At 36.2% G+C, this 21,899-nt stretch overlaps 1 protein-coding gene and 1 non-coding gene across 2 annotated transcripts in view; one reads left to right on the top strand and one right to left on the bottom strand.

Moving 5' to 3' along the window:
- The window catches only part of TM9SF3 (transmembrane 9 superfamily member 3), a 106,538-nt gene that overhangs the window by 37,739 nt on the left and 46,900 nt on the right, over positions 1 to 21,899 (bottom strand). The window lies entirely within an intron of this gene.
- Positions 14,951 to 15,060, top strand: LOC132017019 (U6 spliceosomal RNA). Its single transcript, XR_009404107.1, has one exon. It is a non-coding gene; the product is annotated as a U6 spliceosomal RNA (small nuclear RNA).

A 21,899-nucleotide genomic window follows, 5' to 3' on the forward strand; every position in this document is an offset into this window, starting at 1 on the left:
GATGGGATTGGGAGGGAGACAAACTATAAGTGACTCTTAATCTCACAAAACAAACAGGGTTCCTGGGGAAAGGGGGGTTGGGAGAAGGGTGGTGGAGTTATGGACATTGGGGAGGGTATGTGCTATGGTGAGTGCTGTGAAGTGTGTAAACCTGGTGATTCACATACCTGTACCCCAGGGGTTAAAATATATTATATGTTTATAAAAAAATTTAAAAAAATAATGTCAGACTGATGTGACGCCTACTACTCCTCTCTACCCTCCTTTACATTAATGCTCAGAATCTACTAATCCTCTTTCTTTTTTTTTTTATTTATTTATTTATTTGACAGACAGAGATCACAGGTGGGCAGAGATACATGCAGAGAGAGAAGGAGAAGCAGGCTCTCCACTGAGCAGAGAGCCAGATGCAGGGCTTGATCCCAGGACCCCAGGATCATGACTGAGTCGAAGGCAGAGGCTTTAACCCACTGAGCCACCCAGGCGCCCCCAATCCTCTTTCTGCATGGCCTTTCCACTCTGGAGAGACCACAGGACCATAAACAAAGTCCACCACATTAGTGGCCTTAAAACTACAACAGCTCCAAGCCCAGCAAACTGAAACACCTCGGCCTCCCCTGTTTCAACCTCCTACGGGTCCCTAATCAAAACACTGGCCCAGAAAGCATTCTCTTTTGTGATCAACTCTGACACTAGAAAAAAGATTGTCCTCAAAGGTTTTGTGTAAATCCTTTGACACCAACTGGAATGTTCCCACAGCTGGCCTCAAAGGTGGACCTCTGTATGGCCCCCTCTCAGGGCTGATGGGACAAGGGACGCTCCAGTAAACTGCTATCATTATTCCTTTAATCAGCCATAGAAAAACTAAAATTAAAAATTAATAGAGGGACGCCTGAATGGCTCAGTGGGTTAAAGACTCTACTTTTAGCTCAGGTCATGATCCTGGGGTCCTGGAATCGAGTCCCGCATTGGGCTCTCTGCTTCGGCAGGGAGCCTGCTTCCTCCTCTCTCTCTGCCTGCATCTCTCCTACTTGTGATCTCTGTCTGTCAAATAAATAAATAAAATCTTTAAAAAAAAAATTAATAGAAAGTCAAGACCAGCTCAGTTAGTAGAGCATGAGACTGTTGATCTCGGGATCGTGAGTTCAAGCCTCATGTTGAGCCTAGAGCTAACTTGAAAAAAAAAAAAAAGAAGTCATGACACCCTTAAAAAAAAATAATGAAAAATCTCGCCAAATTCTGGCAGATAGTAGGGCTACACTCTCTACTTTAAATCCCACCTGAGCCTGCAGATAGGATCTTAGAAAAACTTGAAAAAGCTTAGTGGTGAGAATTCTTACCAGAGTCCACTCTCTCAGATCTCTCTATTGCCCAGTCGAGAAAATATAAAGTTTCTTCTTTTCCTTCCCTTTTCAAATTCAGACCCCTGTGAACTGGTTTGGGGGTTCACTGGTTGTTGATCCATTCTAATGCCTCCTTGCCTTCTCATTTTGTGTCCTGAGAACAAGGCCAGGCTGTCTGCCTTCCTGAGACATGCAGGTATTCAGTTCTTGTAAATACACACAGCTCAACCATCAGGTGTAAATACACACAGCTCAACCATAAACACAGCTCAACCATAATTTTGGGGGGCCCAAAAATTAAGACCGAATTAATCAATCAATTAATGAATTAATTACAGCATGACAATCTGCTTCCAACTACTGCATGATAGATATTTTCAAAAGAGAGGATTCTAAATTACTTTTGCGTTTTTAAGGACTGAAAAAAAAAAAGAACTTCTAAAAAAAAATACATGAAGGGGCACAGGGGTGGCTCAGTCAGTTAAGTGTCTGCCTTCGGCTCAGGTCTTGATTCTGGGATCCTGGAATCGAGCCCTGCATCGGACTCCCTACTCAGCAGGGAGTCTGCTGTAGGACTGTTTCTTTAAGAGTCTGATGTGAGTATGATGAAAGCTAGGAAGTCACAGACTTCTGACTCTGTCTTAAACATACATAGTCTTTGACTTCATGCATCCTTTTGGATCTTTTTATAAGTTTTTATATGTAAACACCATACTGGCACAAAACAATCTTATCATTATGCTTTTTCCAACCTAACCAACAGAAAAGTAGCATCATCTTAAAATACTGAAGCCACAGATTTTTGTGCCTGACTGTACACTCCAGCGTTACAAATGCAAAGAAAAGACTGAGAGGGGAGGAGGTGAGATTCGAAGAGAAAAATTAAGTGTAAGAGTTTGAAGAAAGGAGAAGGAATTTAAATTTAGCTAGCATAGGTTTTATGTGTTCAGAATATAATATTACATGTTGAATACACACACATATATATAGATTTGTTTTATGTATAATGATCTTCAAGTAAGATATTGGTGAACTATTCCATTTTCATTGAAGAAGCAGCAAGAAAATACTGGTGAATAAAGGTTGTATTATAAGAAAAACAGCAGGGACATTAGAAGAATTAGATATATATTCTCTCTCTATATATATATATAAGATATATATATCAGATATACATTCTTCTATATATTACAAGAATCTTTGGTGGAAAATAAGAAATTATAAATACATGGTGGGCTGCAAGTAATAACAAGATAAGCAATAAAAACATTTAATCATCTACCCTAAGAAAAAAAATTTGGAGTTTGGCAATCTTTCCTCAAATCCCAGGTCCCCTCTTTCTTTATGTTCTACCATCCTTTCAAGAATTTGCCTCTCCCACCATAGTTATAAAACAGCTGCTAATGCCCCAAGAATTGAGTCCATGTTCACTTCAAAATATAAGAGGAAACTGCAGGGAATCAGATGCATATGTACCTTCTAGTACTTTTCAGAATCCCCAAAGAGAGTTCTTTTTAAAGTTCATTAGCATGAAACGTGTCATATGCTCACTGCTATCTGCTGTGGAGACTGGAATTAAGCTGTACAAGACTCTTGCATGGAGGGAGAAAAGAGAGAGTTAATCAGGGATAAGTCATCTGGTTTTCCGACCAAGTGTCAGCTGCAGACAGAACACTTTCATCTTTACTTTGGATAGTTTAACATCCCAAACCTAAGTCTCCACACATGGGAATATTTTCCTCTGCACTGTGTTGGGACACTTAAATAATAAAATACAAGACAGCACTTAGAACAGTGTTTGGTGTATTTTAACACTCAAGAGATAACCAAATTACTTTTCCCTCTTTTCAAGACTAAAATTCCCTCTTGTTACTTATTAGCATGAGAACATACTTGTTTATTACATTTCCCTCTTTTTATAACTTAAAAAATCACCATTTCACATAGTGTTCCAGTTTGAAATCCAAATTAAATGAACCCCAGCGGACACTTACAGCCCAGACTCGTGTGTGTCTGGAGTGAGATCTGCTTCCATAATGTGGCCTTGGACAGGTTTACTATGCATTTTTAATTTTTTATTTCTTCCCCTCCACACTCCCTCAATTCTCAATAGCCCATTATTAGGATTCAAGTTACATGCACATCTATGGATTGGAACATCCCAACAACAGGTGACTGGAATGCAACTCAAACGGGCTTAAACTGGTTTAAAAACAGAGACTAAATGGCTCACACAATTTAAAATCCCAAGGGGTATCAGCTTCAGATCATGTGATGGAATCTGTCTCTTATCTCTCTGTCTCTGTTATTCCTGTCTCTTTTGCAGCCTCTCAAAGAGACGGCAAGATGGCTACTCTAGCATCTCCAGGTCTGCATCCGAGCAATGCAGTAACCCCACAAAATAAGAAAGCATCTCCTTGAGGCGCCTTGAGTGGCTCAGTCAGTTGGCAGCTGGGTCTTGATTTTGGCTCAGGTCAAGGCCATGGGGTCTTGAGATCTAACCCTGTGTCCAGCTCTGCGCTCAGCAAGGAGTCTGCTTCACGTCTCTCTCTCTCCTGCCCTCCCCTCACTACTTGCTCACTCGCTCTCTCTCAAATAAATAAATCTTTTTAAAAAGAAAAAAGAAAGAAAGCTCTCCTTTCCAATAATTTCAGCACAACTTTCATAATTAGAATGACTAAGGACTTAAGCCCTTGGGTTAAGATCACGGACTCTACAGCTAGAACAACTGGTTCCCATCAAGGCTCAGGGTTTAGTAATTGTGTTTCTCTGATCAAATTGTTAAACTTTGGTAAGCTTTAATCTTGTTAGCTGTAAAACAGTACTTATTGCCTAAATCAACTGGGGGACAAATGATTTATATAAGCTCTAAGGTATTATCTACTTGCCGGATTATTTGTGGGATTAAATTAGTTACTGCATCTAAAGTACTTACAACACTGCTCAGCAGCCAGTAAGTGCTAAGTTATTAGTTTCTGATATTATCTCTAAAACAATTTGTATCTCTAGGGGAAATGACAGTCAAATATGTTGAGTGATATGCCCATCCTGGGGTAGGTGTGGTCTCCCATGGACTCACAGTTCAAAAGGAATGGTATCCCCAAAGAAAAGTTGAGGGGCTATTACTTAGAAGAGTAAGAAATGGATACCCTTTAAGCAAAAGCAACAGAGATTCATAATAGTCTAGAAAGTTTCTATGTGGCCTTGGAAAAATTCATAAACCTCTGCATTAATTTCAGTAACTGTTCCTGAAAACAAAGTAAAATTTTGTTTTTCAAAGAGGGCCTTGGCAAGTACATTTCTGTCTACCTCTATTATATTAATAGTTTAAGAAATTAGCCGTTAAGCAGAACCAAGGAGAAAAAAGCCAATTTAGACTTTTCAGCAGAAAGAATCTTGAAAAACATGCTTTCCTCAAGAAGTTCATGAAGAATGTTGGATTCCTTTGAATAATCCTATAGAATTTATTATCACGGCTATAAGCTTAAATCACTTCCTATATCAGAACCTCAAAAGACAGCGTTCCTTTCACTCAGACTATTTCAGAAATGGCTTCATTACTTTTTTGTAAAGTAACAAGAACCCCTATTTACAGTGTTGATCATGGACATCAGCAGGTAGTGATGAATTCAAGTTGCATGTTTTCTAAAAAGGCAGTCAGCAATTCCTCAACTCTTCATCTGTCTCCCCAGTTGCTCTTCCAATCACCCCACATTCCCCCTCAACACACACACACACACACACACACACACACACACACACACACATACCCATCAAGCATATAGGGCAAAAATGTTTCCCAGTTTTTTTTTTAAATAAATATGTAGACATATGCATCTGTGATTATAGTAAATAGTCAATAACCACTGAAAGTGAATGATCTTGGTTATTGCATGGGCTCTATCATCTGCTTTATGTGACTGGTAAGGATGGTGGAAGGAGTTTTATATTAGAGTTTCACTGGGTAGTCATCTTTTGGGGGGGGTTAATATAGAGACTCTACATGTGTGGCATGTTACGTGGGTTGGCAGTATTGTTCTTAACATAGAAGCATGTTTGTTCTGCTAAATTATCTGAAAAGTATGGGTGTGGCACATGAATAGTGTTTATGCATGAGGATGATAATAAAAAAATTAATGAACAGTATGACCCATTTGTTGACCAATAATAGAATGAAACACTGAGAAAAATGAAGGAACCACTGAGAAAATGAAGGAACAAAAGTCATAAATTACCTATGTAAGCTTATCAAATCATACTGGTTAAGAATCAATCATGTATATGTTTGTACATCTCATGAAAGATACACAGTAAGAATTCAGTTTGTATGCCGGCATTTATTGAGGGTCTCCCCATGTTGGGCCCTATTTTGATACTGGGTTATTGGAAAATGAGCAACTGCAGTGAGTTGTACAGCCCCATATGGTGTGTGTACACACACACATATTTCAGAAATGACTTCATTACTTTTTTTATCATTTTCTGTCTATCTTATCCATTAGTTCTTCAGCAACTGCATATGAAATTGGGTCATACTTTGCTTCTCTCTCTCTCTCTCTCTCTCTCTCTCTCTATATATATATATATATATATATATATCGCTAACTTTTCCACTCTCCTTGGCAAAAAGCCAGGTCAGTATGTGGTCCCATGGCTCAGAGGGAAGTCCCAGACTTAGCAAGTTCAGACACACAGGATTATTTTTTTTTTCACTTGTCTTTGCTCATATCTCCAAAATTGTCTAACACATTGTTATTTCCAGTTTCTTTCCTTCTTCCCCCTTTAGTACACAATACATTTCATGTGTAAATGAAAAAAGTGAAGCCTTATAATCAGATTTCAGCCTCCTTTCTCAACTGGAGGGAGCTGAAAATCCTTCCCTTTTTTTTTTTTTTAATGTTTCTTATTTAACAGTTTGGTTTCAGGGAAGGGAGTTAATTAACCTTACACACACTCATACACCCAAGTCTTTTAACGGAACAGAGAAATTTTTAAGTACTTTGAAATTCCTACATAATGCGCAGTCATCACATTTGGTCCCTGAGGACACAGTCTTATTCAAGAGTAAATACGGTAACAGAGGCATCTTAAGGATCTAGTACTATAGATGTTTGTAGTCAGAATACCATCATTTCCCTTGCTTCTGGCACAAAAGCAGGGGCTTTGGTAGTATTCTACCAGCTTGTGAGTACATCACAAGCTGTGGTTTTGAGGTCAATGAGTAGTCCATCTATAGGTCTGCATGGGGAGCCCTTCATCTCGGCTTGCAGTTTTTCAGGTATTTTTTTCCCCAAGACAGCATTCTAAACAGTCTTTCTTATTTTCATATTTCTTATTTTCATATTCTTATATATTTCATATTCTTATATATTTCTTATTTTCATAACCAAATGTAGAACAAAACTGTGTGGAATAAATTCTGAGTATGTGAGAAAGTCAAGAGCAGGTGCTGGGTTAACCATGAGATTGATGAGAAAATGCTTCAGAGTAAAGCAAAGACATGAGGTCAGCCACAGAGCGGGGAAGAAGTCATCTAGAAGAGACTCCTGTAGAGTGAACAGCACATACAGTTTAAACAGTAAAGGCTATGTGTCAAGAAGAAATGCTAATGATACATGAAGAGAGTAGCAAAGTATGAACCAATTTCATATGCAGTTGCTGAAGAACTAATGGAAAAGATAGACAGAAAATGATAAACCCATACAACCAGCAAAACCATGAGAGGCCACCAAGGGCTCTGAGCCATTCTAGGTTCTTATGTGGCGAAAGACTCTTGACAAAGATGCTTCAGTCCAACAGACTGTGCAAGATAAACTAGAGGTAATGATGCAGAAAACAGGAGCTTAGTCAAGAAACAAACTAGGGGCCTGGATGGCTCAGCCAGTTAAGCATCTGACTTTGGCTCAAGTCATGATCTTGAGGTCCTGGGATCAAGTCTCATGTTAGGCTCCACACTCACTGAAGAGTCTGCTTCCTCTCCCTCTCGCCCTGCTACTGTTCTCTCTCTCTCTCTCAAATAAATAAGATCTTTAAAAAAACAAACAACAACAACAAAATAAAACAAGACAGCAATGACATCAAGCTCTAAAGCCTTGACAGATTCAACAAAACCCAAAGCCAAATGTTGATCTCATTGTGGTACATCAAGGAAACTGTGACAGTGCTGAATATCAAGGTTTTATTTTGCAAATGTGGTAGAATACTTCAGTTCTGAAATCTTTTCTTCACCCAAAATATTTTTTCAAATAATGGTTGGCTTCAGTTTATCTTTCAGTTGGTGGTGAGGGGGCCACTGCCGCCAAATAGAAGGTGACAATGATAGCTTCACAGCATGGGATTATTAGAGATGATGCACAGATCTTTAAATGTGAGAACTTCAGAGATCTGAAAGTCCTTGATCTCCCATGGATTAAGCCATGGCAATTTTTTTTTTTAACTGTTCAACAGGTCTTTATTAACAGAGACGGACAGACAGTGCATCGAAGGCAGTGTCTGAAAGCTGTGATGTGGATGTATGTGTGCCAAAAAGGCCTTATCAAGGCCAGGAATGACTCTCTGGACCTAGGCTAACCTCTCTAGGTCCCCTGCCCAGCAGTGGGCCCTGAGCTGAGGCCAGGCTCCTCATCATACTCCTAAGGGATGAATGGGGTTGGGGGCAGGGGCCTTTCAGGATAGGAGGACATTCACCTCAGCATTCTCCATTCTTACAGTTCCCTGGTTGACTTGGTTGCTGGAACGGTGGGGGATAGACCACAAGAGCACTTGCATGGCAGGGGAAAAGAATGGGGGTAAGGCATATGGTGAGGACAGGGAGATGATGGGGGCCTCCAGAGGCAACCCTTCATCTTCCTACCCGCTCAACTGCTGCCAGATTGAGGGGTCAGGCCCAGACAGAATATAATACCCACATCCATCCCTAACTCCAGAGCTGTGACTGCTGGCAGGGAAGCTCTATAAAGCCTGAGTTAGTGAGTCAAGTCTGTAGTATGTGTCTGAGTACGTTTACAGATTTTTCTGTAACAAAACAGAGGTAAATATTGCACATTTTTCTAGTAGCCATTGGGTCATAAGGCAGAGATTAAACTCAAAAGTTACCAGAAACAGAAATAGATATGTGAAATTCAATAGGACCCAACAGTACATTAAAAGGATTATTCACCATGACCAAGTGGGATTTATTCCTGGGTTGCAAGTTTGGTCAATGTCCGCAAATCAATCAATGTGATACAATACTTTAATGAAAGAAAGCACAAGAACCATATGATACTCTCAATAGATGCTAAAAATCATTTGGCAAAGTACAGCATCCTTTCTTGATCAAAACTCTTCACAGTGTTGGGATAGAGGGTACATACCTCAATATTATAAAAGCCACTTATGAAAATCCCACAGCGAATATCATTCTCAGTGGGGGAAAATGGAGGGTTTTTCCCCTAAGATCAGGAGGACAGGCAGGGCTGTCCACTATCACCACTGCTATTCAACATAGTACTAGAAGTCCTAGCTTCGGCAATCAGACAACAAAAAGAAATTAAAGGCATCTGAATCAGCAAAGAAGTCAAACTATCACTCTTTGCAGATGATATGATACTTTATGTGGAAAACTCAAAAGACTCCACTCCAAATGTGCTAGAACTTGTACAGGAATTCAGTAAAGTATCAGGATATAAAATCAATGCCCAGAAATCAGTTGCATTTCTATACACCAACAGCAAGACAGAAGAAAGGAGTCAATCTTATTTACAATTACACCCAAAGCCATAAGATACCTAGGAATAAACCTAGCCAAAGAGGCAAAGAATCTGTACTCAGAAAACTATAAAGTACTCATGAAAGAAATTGAGGAAGACACAAAGAAATGGAAAAACGTTCCATGCTCATGGATTAAAAAAACAAATATTGTGAAAAAGTCTATGCTACCTAAAGCAATCTACATATTTAATGCAGTCCCTACCAAAATACCATCAACTTTTTTCAAAGAAATGGCAAAAATAATCCTAAAATTTATGTGGGACAAACCAGAAAAGACCCTGAATACCCAGAGGAATGTGAAAAAGAAAGCCAAAGTTGGTGGCATCAAAATTCTCGACTTCAAGCTCTATTACAAAGCTGTAATCGTCAAGACAGTGAGGCAGTGGCACAAAAACAGACACATAGATCAGTGGAACAGAATAGAGCCTTATTGCTGGGTCAAAGTTTATATGTACATTTAAATTTTATAGATCTTGCCAAATTGCTCATTTAAAAGGATATAATAACACATATTTCTACTACAATTACATGAGTGTACACTTTTCCCCAGCATCCATGCCAGTGAAAGAAATTATCACTAATTTGACTAGCTGCCAATCTCATGGAGGTAAAATAAATGCTCACTGTTACTTTAATTTTCATTTCTCAAAATACAATGAGACTAAGTGTAAGTTTACCTGCCATTATCTTTTCTACAAATTGTTCTTTTTATATTCATTGTTCATTTTTTATGGGATTATTTATCTTTTTTCCATTATTTTGTAAGAATTATTTTGTATTTTGTACTCTACTGCTCTGTAATTTCCCAATATATTCCTTAGTTTTTGCTGCTGTTTATGATATCCTTGGCATGCAAAAGTACATATGCAATGCATACAGTCACGTATATCTATTCACATATATCTATCTTTTCCTTTAAAGCTTCTAAATTGCCAGACTTTGTAAAAGGTCTCCTCAAATATTCAATTCCAATATATTGTCTTTTCTTCTCTTTTACTCAACTAACCAAACCAAACCAGACTCTAAATATGCATCTCTTACTCCTATAATCTCAAGTATCTCATACAGAGAAATTTAGCTCTCTATTAATACTCAGCTCTCTCACAAGATCAGGAAGTCCTGTTTCTTAACACTCACTGAAAACATCCAAGCACTTATCTGGGAGTTATTTTGCTGCTTAGGTAATATTTTTAACGTATTATTTTATTTCTAAGTTTACCTGATAAAAAATATTATTGAATATCAACCTTATAGACCCTTGGGCAAAAAATTCAAAATAAATTCTGGCTTTATAAATAAACCTTGGGAATTATTAATAGTCAAGTGAAATTGCTTTCTGTTATATTAAATAATTCTAAACATCTTTTCAAATTATGCCTCAAAATATGTATCTTCAGCACAATCTCCCATTAGAAGGGCTACATGAATGTCTATGGCTACCACCTGCAAGGAAAGGAAGTATGGCGGATGAGAAGTTGCAGTAGGGAGAGGCATTAATCCCAATCAAATGCAGTTAAAATAGCCTACAAAAAGGCTAACTCTACGAAAGCACATGACTATCTGAGTCACTGCTAGGGTATTTCCAATGTAATCTTAACTTTCTCTAGCTTCACAGTAAACCATACTTTGGTGATCTACCACTTGTTTCTATGCACTTATTCTAAGAGAATAGAAACTACCCACCAGAATAATTAATTACTCTAGAATGATATATCTGGAAAAAACTTCTGGTACCATGACCTCCTCTTTCTGTGGAGTCCAGAAACCCCTGATCCTGGTGCCCTCCTACCTTAAACCTTTCCCTCCTATCAATGTCTGAGAGGTGTCGTCTCTTCACAGTCTCTTCTCAGCATCAGCCATGGGAGTTTATGCAACTCACTGGAGTTTTCATAAGAGTTTTTTTTTTTTCTTCTTCTTCTTCTGAATGGTGTAAGCTATGTATCTTCAATTTCCATCCAGGGAGAGAAACAGATGTTCTGCATAAAATGGGTCAGGTCCTAAAGGTGTATGTGTGTCCAAAGATAGATGCATGTGTGCATACCCAAAGATAGATCCAAAAAATAAGTACTGGAGTTGTGTCCAGCGGAGAATGAAGTAACTCAACCTTCACTATCCTTCTCCCCTTAGAAAACTGAATCTACCCGCTCAGGCATTGGTTCCAAAGTTTCCACATGTCAGGGTCTTTCTCTGATGGCTGCTAGTTTCTAATACCTCAAACTTCATGCTCTCCTAGGCTGTCTTACTCTCCTGAAATGGTAGCCTTCCCAGACTCTGTGACACAAATGTACTGGTGGATCTCCAGGCTGAACAGACCAGGCAATAAGTCATACAACTGAAGTAAATCTTCATGGTCCTCAATCAGCTGGGAGTACTGCTTCCAGCTCTCTTTGATCTACCTAGTAAAATACTTGTGTCTTTCCCCAGTCACTGATCACAACCCAAACGCCTATGAAGATCTGATAGAATAACAAAAATGACTGAGCCTGGCAAGGAGTTAAGAAAAAAAATTGTAAACCACCAAATATTTCCAGTAATGTCTTTAGAAATGTGCTGTTAAACTAGCTCTCTGGAAAGAAAACAAAATAAAACAAATGAACAAAATCCTGACTTCTGGCGTTTTCCATTTTCCATGGTGTAAATATTCCTAGCACTGGCTATTTCAAGCTACCAATGGTTAACAACTAGGTCAAGATATGATGCTAAACGAAATAAACTTATAGAGGAAGAATATTGCATGCTTCAACTTGCATGAGGTGTCTATAAAAAGTCAAACTCATAGCAATAGAAAGTAAAATGCCTCTTGTCAGAGGCTGGGAGAAGGTGGAAATGGAGAGTTACAGGTCAATAGGTATAAAGTTTCAGTTATGTAAGATGAGTAAGTTCTACAGATCTGCTGTACAGATTAATACTATATATATATATATATATATAATTAATACTATATTATATACTTTAAAAATCTGTTAAGATGGTAGATCTCATTTTAAGTGTGCTTACTACAATTCCAAAAAATCCTGAATATCTAAAAATCAGTCCTAAACAGAGTATAAACTGACTCTAGCACACCACTCAAAATACAGTTTTAGCACCTAAAACAATAGATAATATATATACAACCTTAGCTGATACTGTCAAATCTACATCTAAAAATTAAATGTTGGAAAGTGCAAAAATTGTTTATCGATTACTTGTGGTTTTTTGGGTCTTGTCACCTGAGCATGTGAAAAACAAACTCTGTAATTTTTGTGTGCTAAGTTGGTGACATCCATCTTGTACTCTTGTATTTCACAGTGTGTTACACAGCACATAACTCCTCCTTACATCTGTTATATAGCACAATATTTAGCATCACTCAATTTCATAACATTACATGATGTCTGTTTACAAGTATACTTCTAAACTTTAATGTATCATTGCTTAACAGTCTTAACATTTAGGATAACATGCCTTAAAAATTTGTAAAATGCTTAAATTCAAATTCAGTGTCAAATTTCATTGCAATTCAATAACTTCAATTCACCTATCTTCTTTCACCCCAATACTATAAATTCAAACAATCTAACTGAATAATGCAGTTCATTTTTTAAGCTTAGATTAGAGAACATTTTGTGGAGTCTATACTTCAACTTTCAAATTTTGCAAATTTACCGCAGGTTATTACTTTCTTTCCTGATGAATGGAAGCATGGCAAAGGGGGCAAAACTCTTTGCTGTCAAATGATTTTCCCAGTGATGGTTTTACTGGGATTTATAAAGGGTGCCATTTTTTTTAATAATAAAATGTATTCACTAGAGAATTCTAAAGTTGAAAGCAACATTCAGTGGCAAGTGTAAAGAGTTCCTATGTACCTCCTTTCCTTACACCCCCAATTTCCCTCGCTATTGACATCCTTCATTATGATGGTACATTCGTTACAACTGATGAGCTGGTTTGATACATTTCACATGTTCTGAATAACTATTTTTGAACACTTGTTCAGAGAAACATCAAACTTACTGAGAGGGGATTTTAATATAAACTAAAAGCTCAAGTGTTTCCTTAGATCTTCAATGTAAGTTGAGGCAAGGATGTGCACTAGGATAATATTAATAAGTTAATTTCTCAAATGGTACAAAGACTCTCCTGACAAAAACATGGATAAATCATGATTGCCATATTTAAAAGTAAATTCACTGACAAAGTCACGAAAAAGTCCATGTCTTGAGCCTGAGGATTCTCTACAATTTATACTGTTTGTTACCATACCCATGATATATCCCAGTTTTTACCCAAAAATATTTCTGTTAAATACTGCAAAATCAACTTAGCTCATTGTCCTTACACAATGTTACTATCTTAAAGGTTTTTTTTTTTTTTTTAAGATTTTATTTATTTATTTGACAGACAGAGATCACAAGTAGGCAGAGAGGCAGGCAGAGAGGAGAGGGGGAAGCAGGATCCCCGCTGAGCAGAGAGCCCGATGTGGGGCTCTATCCCACGACCCTGGGATCATGACCTGAGCTGAATGCAGAGGCTTTAACCCACTGAGCCACCCAGGTGCCCCTATCTTAAAGTTTTTAATTAAGTCAGGTGTTATAGCTAATTTTCATAGGAAAACCATATGTAGGGGTGCCTCTTCCTTCAGAACAATTCCTTGTCAGATTTATAATCGTGAATTATTCTACTATTTAGAACACATAACTTCTGTTCTATTAAAAGAAAACTTGTATATATCAAAATCTGTAAAACAACCTGATGCCTATTTTATTCAGCAAATCTGTGACTTCCAGTTCTGCCCAAAATGAATTAAATGGCCTAAGTTTACAGTATAAACTAAAAAGATAAGAACCTAAACAAAATATACGAAACAAAGGCTTTTAAAACATTGAACACTGGGCTACAAAGCAGACATGAGAAACAAGAATCTGTCTCTGATTGTCCCTATTGATTTCCTTGAAAGAGTTTCCAGACTGAAGCACAGAATCTGGGGTGGGCCCAGAATGTTCCCTGAGATGAAGAAACATATCTGATAGACCAGGAAAACAAAGACACTAAATTTCACAGAGCAGAAAATCAAAGAGAAGATGGATAAACAGCAAAAACTCGGGAGATTTTCGTGAAGATTCCAATTAGTATTAAGCAGAGTTTGCATGTGATTGGACTACCAGGGGGTAAGAGGAAAAAATACAACTGAAAGATTAGAGGAAATAAGAATAGACACTCACAAAACACTGAGAATAAAACCTGTTAGCAGAAGCCAGACTGGACAGCCTCAAAATTCATAAAGACATTGGGTAGAGATTGAGAACAGTCTTGCATCAGATCTAGAAAATAATTATCTCTAGGCTAAATGTTATGCTGATACTGCCCAATAAATATTAAAAACAAGATCAAAGAATCAAAATTTATCCAAGTAATTTAACCACCACTCCAGAACAAAATTCAAATATAAGAACATAAAATGTTCAAATACTCAACAAGGAAAAATTCATGATGTCTGGCATCCAGTCAGAAATTAGCAGGCATAAGAAGTGAGGGAAAAAACTACACAGAGTGAGCAAAAAAACCCCAACCAATCAAAACTGACTCAGTGCTGACACAGATGATGGGATTAGCAGACCAGAACATTAAAATGGATATTATAAGTGCATTCTATGTGCTCAAAAAGGCAGAAGACTGAACGTGTTAAGTAAAACCTTGGAGGAATAAAAAATAAATAAACTGAATTTATGTTTAAAACTACAAAGGGATTAACAAGATGAGATAAAACTAGGACATCTGAGGGGAGATATGCACTTGATAGGATTAATAGCAGATCATACACTGTAGAAGAAAATGCTAGTGAACTAGAAGATACAGCAACACAAACAATTGCAGTACTCACTGTGGCAGCAGCACACATAATAAAACTGGAACAAGAAAGAAAAGATGAGCAGAGCTTCTGCACAAGGATGATAAGTAAATTTGTGAAGCATTCCATATTTTTAAAGACTCATAAATACAGGGTAAAAAATGGTAGATGCCAGAGGGAAGTGAGCAGGGTGGGGGCGGGGGGATGGATGAAACAGGTGAAGGAGATTAAGATGTAAAACAAACACAGAGTTATAAACTAGTCATGGGGGTGAAAAGTACAGCATAGGGAATAGAATCAATAACATTGTAATAACATTGTATGGTGACAGATGGTAAACTGCACTTATTATGGTGAATGCTACGTAATGTATAGAATTGTCAAATTACTATGCTGTACAGGTGAAACTTACATATGTCAACTATACTTCAATTAAAAAATAAAAATAAAAAAAAAATCCCAACTGAGAACCAGAAAACATTTTTTAACAAGACTTAAGAACAACAATGAATAGAGCATCAGTGACCTGTGGGGCAATATTAAGTGGCACATTATATGCACAGTTAGAGTCTTCAAAGAAGGGGAAGAGAGGACAAAAAGGTATTTAAAGAAATAGTGGCTTAAAAATCTCTAAATATGGGGCACCTGGGTGGCTCAGTGGATTAAGCCTCTGCCTTTGGTTCAGGTCATGATCTCAGGGTCCTGGGATTGAGCCCCACATCAGGCTTTCTGCTCAGCAGGGATCCTGCTTCCCCCTCTCTCTCTGCCTGCCTCTCTGCCTACTTGTGATCTCTCTCTTTATCAAATAAATAAATAAAATCTTTAAAAAAAAAATCTCCAAATTGGACAATAACTAAATATGTAAAGCTTAACAAAACCTAAGCACAAAAAATATGAAGAAAACTACGTAAGTATGCATCATGATCTAATTGCTCAAAAACAGTGATAAAGAGAAAATCTTAAAGCACTAGGAGAAAAAGACACATTACACAGAGAAGAGCAAAAATAAGAATAACAACAGACTACTTATTAGAGACAGAGCAATATCTCTAAAGTACTTTAAGAAATACTTTAAAGGATTTTAGTACTATCAACCTAGAATTTTATACCCAAACTATCTCTCAAAAAGAAGACAAAATAAATGTCTTTTCATTCAGACATACAAAAACTGAAATAATTCATTTGCAACAGGCCTGCATATAACAAATGTTAAATGAAGCCCTTTAAGCACAGGGAATTTTATCGAATGAAAATGTGTAATTACACAAATGAACATTAACACACCAGAAATGGTAATTCTGTGAGCATATATAAGATTTTTTTCCTACTGTTATTTAAATATTTTTTAAAAGAAAATGACTTAAACAAAACATTAAAAATATAATGAGGGCTTTATAGCATTTATATATCAGTGAAGTGTATGACAACAATAGCACAAATACCAAAAGGGGAAAAATAGAAAAATATTATTGGAACGTTCTTGCACTATATGTGAAGTGACATAACTATCACCTGGAGGTAGACAATGGTAAGTTTTAGGTGTGTGCCTCAAACCATAAAGCAACTTCATAATAGTATAATAAGAATTATTATCTATTAAGACAACAAAAGAGATAAAATAGAATCATAAGAATAATCAGTTAGTCAAAAAAAAAAAGGCAGAAAAGAAGAAAAGTTTGGCCAGTGGGGGAAAAAAGACAGGAAAATAAATAAATAAATAACAAGTACCAGGTGATAGATCTAAAACTCATTATACTAAAGATCACATTAAATAAAGAAATATTATGGCTAACTTTCTCTAAATAAATTTGACAATTTAAGTGAAACACATAAATTCTTTGTAAAATACAAACTACCAAAGCTCACTCAAGAAAAAATAAAACAAACAAAAAAAAAAACCCCAAAATTTCAATAACCCTGTATCTATTAAAGATATTGATTTATAGTTAAAATCTACCAGCAAGGAAAATCTCCAGACCCAGATCATTTTACTGGTGAATTCTATCAAATATTTAAATAAGAAATAATACCAGTGCTACACACACACACATACACAGACACATGAATACACATGTTTAGTAAAAGGTGAAAGATTTATGTGATCTGAAGAGAAAGCAGAGTATGAATATACATATTTAGAAAAGGAAATATTTCTCAACTCATTTATGAGTATAGGATTAATCTGATATCAAAATCAAAAAAAAATTGCAAAAAACATTACAAACAAAAAATTGAAAAAAAAACTACAAACAAATTTTCCAGATTTGTATAAATGTAAAAATTCCTTACAAAATGTTGGTAACTAGAACCCAAATTATTTTTTTCAAAGGATAATATTTCATAACCGAGTACAATTTATGCTACAATGTTGGTTTAATACTCAAACACCAATATGTAATTTGACAACTGATATAGTAAGAAAAAATATAGTCTTATTTCAACACATGCAGAAAAAGCATTTGACAAAATGCCTTAATGATAAAAATCTATCAACAAATTATGAATAGTAGGTAACATACTCAAAATAATGAAAAGCATCTTTAAGAAAAAATCCTATGCTCATCAGACTTAATGGTGAAAGTCTGGCTATTTTCACCTTAGCGTTGGAATGTTGGGAATGAGGCAAGGACATGCATTATTACCACTTCTTTCAACAGTGTACTTGAGGTCACAACCAATGTAATAAAAAATAAATTAAAATCATATAGATAGTGGAAATAAAAAATAAAACTGTCTCTGCTTGGAGATGATATGATTATTTATGAGGAAATTAACAGAGAATCCACAAAACAACTCTAAAAGTAATTAAGTGAATTTAGCAAGGTCATGGAATACAAGTTTAATATATTAAAAAACAATTGGATCTTTGTACATTAGAACAAAAAAATCATCAAGAAATGAAATTTAAAAATCAACTCCACACACAGTAGCAACAAAAACCACTTGAGTATTTATGATCAGATCAAACAGAAGATATCCAGATATATACACCAAAAAATAAAAAATATTGTTAAGCAAAAGTAAAGATAACCTAAATAAATGGAGTGATACATCATGCTTCTGTGTCATAAGACTAAATACTGCTTAAAAGGCCATCTTCACCAAGTTGGCCTACACATTCAGTACAATCCAAATCAAGATTTCAGCAGTAGTCGTATTTTTGTGTGTGTAGAAAGTGGGGAGGGTATATATGCTATGGTGAGTGCTGTGAAGTGTGTAACCTGGTGATTCACAGACCTGTATCCCTGGGTATAAAAATATATTATATGTTTATAAAAAATAAAAAAATATTTAAAAAAAAAGAAAGTTCTTTTAAAAATTTTTTAAAATGTAAGGGATCTAGAATAACCAAAGATATTTTAAGACAGAAGAACAAAGTGCAAGGACTTATCCCTCCCTGATACCATGACTAACTACAAAACAATAGTAATCAATCTATTGGGATACTGCCAAAGAGATAAACACATCGTTAATACAACAGAACAGAAGGTTCACAAACAGATCCACAAATACATGTTTAAATGACATGAAATAAATGTGTCAATGCAATTCTCTGGGAAATTAAAGGGTTTTTTTCAACAAATGGTATGGGATCAACTGGTTATCTAATGAGTTATCATTATAGACATAAGCAAAGCTAAAATGAGAAAGATGTGCAACAACTAGAATGTTCGTATACTATGAGAGGGAATTAAAACCGTACAACTATCATCGGGGACTGAATGTCTGTTTTCCTCCAAAATTCAGAGGGTAAAATCCTAACCCCAGTGGGTTGGTTGTAGGAGTGCGGCTTTTGGGAGATGATTAGGTCATGTAACTAGTGCCCTGATGAGTGGGATTAGTGCCCTTCTAAAAGGAACCCAGGTTGGCTCTCTCCTACTTGTCCCACCACGTAAGGATAAAAGGAGAAATAAGCATTCTGCAACCGAGATGAGGGTAGTCACCAGAACCCAAACAGAAAGGCATCTAGATCTTAGACTTCTTCCTCCAGAATGGACACATAAAAGTCTGTTTACAAGTAACTCTGTCTATAGTACTTTGTTATAGCTGCCCTAACTGATTAAGCAGCAACTTTGGGAAGTCTTTTTTAGTTCCTTGAGAAGTTAAATAGTTGTCCAGCCATTCCATGCCTCAGTATTTAGTGAAGAGACACAAAGCAGTGGTCCACACAAACATGTGAGTATTTACACCAGCTTTACTGGAATGGCCAAAAATTGGCAACAAACTAAGGCGTCATCAGAGGGAGAAGGAATAAACATATGGCAGTATATACGTTTACAATGAAACACTATTCATCAACAAAAATGAACAACTGATACAGAATCTATAAATCACAAATAATTACACTTAGTGAAAGGAACCAAACAAAAGGATCATACACTGTATGATTCCATGTATCTAAAACTCTAGAAAGTGAAAACAAATTTGTAGTCACATAAAGGAAATATGTGGCTGCCTGAACACATGCATGAAACAGAAAATAGGTTATAAATAGACACAAGGAAAATTTTGAGGTTATAGATATATTCATTATCTTGATTGTCACAATGCTGTCATATACACATATGTCAAACCATCAAATTACAGAATCTTAAAACATGCAGTTCACTGAACATCCATTATATCTCAATAAAGTTGCAAAAAAAGTAAAGGATAAAAATAAAAATTTAAAGAATACTTTTCAGCCTAGATTTCTGCGTGCAGACAAATATTCAGGCAAGTTTAAAGATAAAAAGATAGTTCATCTTGGAGAAGTTTTCCCAATACAATAATCATATTAGCTCATCTTTTTAGGCATACATAGCATTTACTACTAAGGCTACTAAAAGATGTCAAACTTCTGATGAAGCTTTTAGGAAATATAAAAATAATATGCAAAGGGTGGCTCAGTCAGCAGGGCACCTGCCTTTGGCTCAGGTCATGATCCCAGGGTCCAAGGAAAGAGTCCCACATTGGGCTTCTTTGTCGGTGGGAAGAATCTGCTTCTCCCTCTCTCTCTGCCTGTCACTGCCCCTGCTTGTGCAATCTCTCTCTCACTCTGTGAAATAAATTTTTAAAATCTTTAAAAAAATAATATGAAAGAATATATGCTCAGCTTGCATTACCATTAGCAGACATCATTTCTGTCAGGTAAAGAGAAAGATTTGTTTATACTTCAGTATGCCAAATCATGAACCCATCTGCAGATAGTAGAGATGGGAGACATGAACTCACAAAGCCCTGCTCAGTGCTCATCTCATCTCCATATCCCTCCCATGACTTCATTATTGAGAACATCCACACTTCCCCAGTCACTAAGCATTACTACACAGGTCACCTTCTCTCACTCCCAACGCAACAGATTGGCAAGTTGTTACTTTTTTCTTTTTCTTGTTAATTTGACTGTTTGAGACAGATGCCTCCCTTTGCTTAAGTTTATTAACTGCTTCACTATTCAAAAGAAATATTTTCAATGAAGGAAGGAAGGGAGGGAAAGATCTCAAGTTAATTTTATTACACAGGCTATTTGTCACTTAAATTGCCCATTATTACCCAACAACTCTGGTCACAAAAAGATTTCAGCAATTTCCTTTAGTATTTTCTGTAAAATTACTAAATACTTCTTTTTTAAACTCATAGACACGTCAAAAGTTCATCTTTATCTGCTTTGAGCTGTAAAAGACATTAATTTATTCTTTGCCAAAGGAAGGGAAATATGTGCTGAGTGGACAGTTGTTACCCTCCAACTACACTGCTACAGAGGATTGTATTACTTCACTGATTAGCAGTAATTAAGTTATTTGAGAAACTAACCAACTGAAGTTATTTGTTCTAAAATCAGCACAGACCTAAACTGCTAATTATTTCCACTATGCCTAACAGCAATTCCAAAGGCGCTAACTGCAATCAAACAGCATATGTAATGAACTTGCCAAAGACACTTTTATGATGCATATTAAATGCAATGAAAATATAAGTGTTGGAAACTTAAAAAAATTAACCCAGGCAACACTTCAAGTTAAGGGTCTCCATGCTATTGCTGAGTTTCACATTACACATTTGTTAGATTAAAGAAATGCAATGAGTATTGCTTAGCTATGCAGTAGCAACTGAGGAACTTGAAAGGAAGACATAAAACTGTGAAGGACACAAAAATCAATAAAATATATTATTGAATATTATTGTGAGATAAGTTATAATTAGAAACATTAAGAGGGCACTTATTACAAGAACTGATGGATGAGTGCAAAGTTCTAGATTTTTCTTCAGAGCTGTTGGTAAATCCATGTTGTTTCCAGGCTTCTTGTAATAAGCCAGGAAATCGAGACAGGCACAAGTTCAAGGGTAGAACAGGCCACTGGAAGTTCTGTGCCATTTGCTTACTGTGTGATATAAGGCAAGTTATTTACCCTTTCAGAATCTCGGTTTTTTTTCTCCCATATAAAATAAGAATAATAACAGTACCTACCCTCATCCAACTGTAATAAAGACTGAATGAAATAACATGCATGCGAAATACTTTACACAATGCGTAATACATAAGACTAAATAAAACAGTACCTGCCATTATGAAAGACATTGTTGTGGTTTTTTCAAATTGTAGAAACACTACTGAGTCAAGAAGTTGACTAAACTTCCTAGGTCCTCTTTATAGTCTGTAATACTGAAATATGTAAGATACAAATGATCAAATAAACAACGGTTTTTTCATGTAAATTAAGAAAAATTATTTCTTATACTTTCTTGCGGTCCAATAGCGCAGAACTTTGCACAAATTAAGTGCTCAGTAAACTGGGTGTGTTTTATTCCAAACAAATCATAATTCATCCATTCTCTATAAGTATTACTGCACAATTTTATAACTCTTTTATGAGGTAAATATGCATAGGATACTGCAAAAATACGTATTACAGTTATCTCAGGAATTTACTAGAAATTCAGACAGACAAAGAAAGGTTGGGAATTCTATCATCCTATCTGTTTAAGTATAAATA

The sequence above is a fragment of the Mustela nigripes genome, chromosome 4, assembly GCF_022355385.1.
Source record: "Mustela nigripes isolate SB6536 chromosome 4, MUSNIG.SB6536, whole genome shotgun sequence".
NCBI classification, from domain to species: domain Eukaryota; kingdom Metazoa; phylum Chordata; class Mammalia; order Carnivora; family Mustelidae; genus Mustela; species Mustela nigripes.